Below are 3,811 nucleotides of genomic sequence, written 5' to 3' on the forward strand. Positions count from 1 at the left end.
CTAAGGGGTGCTTCACTCTCTACCTTGATTCTCACTTTCAGAACTTCTAATCAACAGTGCTCAACATATGAGGAAAGAGTCGTTCCTTCGCACCCCCACCCCAGGGGGTGCTTCACTCTCTTCCTTAATTCTCACTTGAAAAACTTTCTGATCGAATATTGTAAATGGTTGATGAACCTCGGTTGGACTAATCACTTCCTATTGTGGACCCGTGTACAACAACAATGCTATAGAGAAGCTCGTAACCGAGACAAGACGGCATCAACTGCAAGCTATATGTCGATCATGATTACTGCATGACAAGCCGAGTGATCTCCACTCCCCTCGGAAAGGGAGAAGCTGCATGCAGAAGCTTCCATAGGAATGGAAGGGTCGAACCTACGCATAGGGCACATAAAGACAGGGAGTGGTGACCCCTATAAGCTTTATGTGCCTACACACATTGACCTCGACGACGGTGGCTCCATATCCTGAATGTCAAGATCCTTGTAACAGAGATATGTGTGTGTGTATGTGTGTGTGTGTATATATATATATATCATCGAAATGACAATTTAATTCACTTTAATTTATTCAATTAGCATGGATATAATTTCATTTTGACTTCAATAAAATAATATTTCGACAAATAAAAAATATGTAATCAATATCAGGTGAGTGACATTATTAGTTCTTAGGTGTATTAACATAACAAAACAGAAAAGAAATAAAAGGTCAATAAATAGGAATAATACAGACAGTTTAAGGTTCATTATTTTTCCTCTCCCTCATCACATTCCATATTTATCTCTATAAATCTTGATTCTATTCACTTCCTAGTTTCAACCTAGCCTCCTCCCATATCAAAATGTGGACTCAAAAGCCTCTAATGACAGTTTACTTGGCCAGTTTCACGTTCCTCTTTTTCCAAATACATGCTCGAAACTCCACTTAAGATTACATTGCCTTACACAACAATGCTCGAGCGCACGTTGGTGTTGGTCCTATGACATGGAACAAAACTGTCAGCCTATGCCAACCAAAGGAGAAATGACTGCACCTTGGTTCATTCAAGCGGGCCATACAGTGAAAACATAGCTATAGACTACTACCCTGAGTTTTCTGGGACAGATGCGGTAAAGTTGTAGGTGATGGAAAAGCCTTTATACGACTATGCATCAAACTCGTATAAGGGTGGAGAGTGTGGACACTATACTCAGGTGGTGTGGCAAACCTCTGGGCATCTTGGATGTGCAAGGGTGGTTTGTTAGGGAAAATCTAAGTTTGTTGTATGCAATTATGATCCTCCTAGCAACTATATTAGGATTAATACCCTATGATTCTTCAATCTAAAAAAGAAAATTTACTAGAAGCACGGTCGACTTGATTTTCCATAATTATTAGAGGCACGTGAAATCAATTTTTTTTTTTTTTTTATCTATTTTCACATTGGTATTCTATATTAAACAATTATGGAAGAATTATCAATCGTAATGGATGGAGAAACCCAATAGTTTCTCAAGTTGAACACAATTATGAGATCAATTTTTGCTATTGTATCTTTGAAGATTTCCCAAATTTGTGTAGATGCATTGAAATTCTTTTCACGAAAGAATTCATTCATGTCTACAAATCTGATTGCTCTAAAAAAGAGTTAGTTTTCTATCCTTAACTCTACCATATTTGTATAATTCACATGCTATAAATATCTGTTGTACAGGTAATTTCATCACGGGAGGGCAAATGAGTCATTTAGAAGAAAAACAAGCAAAAAAGGAGTAAAATTGGAGTTTGGAAGCATGAAATAGGAAAAAGACAAGAAAATTACAAAAAATGCCATCGCAAGCAGCGTTACAACCCTTACGAAACGCGAAAACTCAATGATTGAAGGCAGAACACACGGATGCAAGGTAGCGTCGCGACTCTATGGGTTTTGATGGATATTCAAGGATCCACACAGACTTGCCCAATTCGTCACAGAGTTGCAACACTGCCATTACCCTACCTTTACGCTCGAGATTTGAATGCAATAAGAGTGTTGCAGTGCTTATTATAGAGTTGCAACGTTGCAACCTAAGTATAAAAGCAAAAATTCAGCCATTTGTGCAAGAGATATGATCTTCACTCGATTTTCTCTTAATTTTCTTAGCTTTCTGCATTTTCTTTCTCTCTTTTTCTTACCTTTCATGGATTCTTGCAATTCCTTGATCAAATCTTGAAGGAGATGCTACATTAAGTTAAGTAATTCTAGTCTAGTTTAGGATAGATTCTTAATATTCTTGGTATGAGGCTGAATCTTTTATAATTTCTCATGTAATTTCTTGATTTTTGTAATAGATTATTTTTGTAGTTCGTTCTTGAATGATGAATAAACTCCTATGCATTGGATTTTAGAGTCTTTGGCCAATTTTCTTTAATTCAATGAATTCTAGAAATATAAGCATGACTATGTGTTTAGTTTCTTCGGGCAACAAACTAAAAAATGCAAATATATGAATTAAGGTTATTGGGATTAATCTTGTTTATAATTATGCACGCTTAGTTAAATTCAAGAATAATTGAATTAGTAACCTAGGCTTTCCGAACTACTAATTCAATCTTAGTCAAGATCGCCTCTTCTTAATGCAAATGAACGATTAATGTGGACGCTATCAAACCCAATTAGTCTTGTCATTTAGAATTGATTGAATTGTTTAATCAGGAAAGTGAGGTTATGCAATTCTAGGCTTTTAGGTTGGATAGACTAAATGTGTAATTAACAAGAATCATGATTTGTTAAATACCTATGGGTACCAAGAAAAATTAAGAAGAAACCTAACGAGACTAGATCATTTTAAAAATCGAGTTCCTATCTTTACATTTATGCATTTACATTCCTATCTTTACATTCTTGCATGATTTTGTCAATTTTCACAACAAAATCTCCTTTTGGTTATCAATCGAATCCAAAATTGGATTAAACAATCATTAGAGCCTTAGTGGACGATCCCTTTCTTGCGATATATACTATTGTAAGTTGTTAGATTGGAGTTACAAATTTATTTGGTCCTTGGAAGTGTGATAACGACACTCATTTCTTGGCCGATCAATATCTCATATGCAACAATGAATCAAATAATGCATAAAGACTTCATTACAACAACAAGTGAGAAAAATGACTCAGTCAAAATTCCTCACAATTTGCGATGTCTGGTTTCATTTTTTTTGTTAAAAGTCTTACTTGAGGATCTGTATCTTTAAATTCTACATATTTATGTCTCTTTTATAGATTTATTCATATCTTATGGGTTTTATCCCATCAAGAAAATTTATTAATTCAGACTAAGATCAAGTACATATATTTTATCTTATGATTATGACTTTGATATGCTGCTTCTATCAACATGCTTCATATTTTGTTATCTAATATGACAAATTTGACTTCCATTAAGTCATTTTAATAGTTGAGTCATCTCATAACTCTCTCACTACGTCTGAAGTGAATAAGCCTTCGTTGGGTTTTATGTCTTAAAACTCGCAGTTTGTAAAATGATAAACATTTTCTATTATCAATATATTAGTTATTGATCTCATAAATTGTATGAAAGTCTAAATCTAATAAACTAAGACCTGAGACTATTGTATGAATACTTGAACTTTATGTGGAGACATAAGAGTGGATCGGGTTCGAGTAAATAGTCAAAATGATCTATGGTACATGAATGAGGTTGGGTACCTTATTCTGGTAACACCATTGGATGTGGCCTACTCTATAGTTGTTACAAAGAGTTGTAAAGTGCTACTGATCCTAATTCGTACATGTTATGACATGAGGAGTGGGGACGTCCTATGC

The 3,811-nt window shown here is 34.7% G+C and overlaps 1 pseudogene; it reads left to right on the plus strand.

The window, feature by feature from the left end:
- Positions 1–847: 847 nt before the first annotated feature.
- Positions 848–1,332, plus strand: LOC150032620 (basic form of pathogenesis-related protein 1-like; annotated as a pseudogene).
- Positions 1,333–3,811: the final 2,479 nt, after the last annotated feature.

This window comes from Benincasa hispida, chromosome 11, assembly GCF_027475165.1.
Source record: "Benincasa hispida cultivar pf3 chromosome 11, pf3_genome.v1.1, whole genome shotgun sequence".
In the NCBI taxonomy this organism is placed as follows: Eukaryota; Viridiplantae; Streptophyta; class Magnoliopsida; order Cucurbitales; family Cucurbitaceae; genus Benincasa; species Benincasa hispida.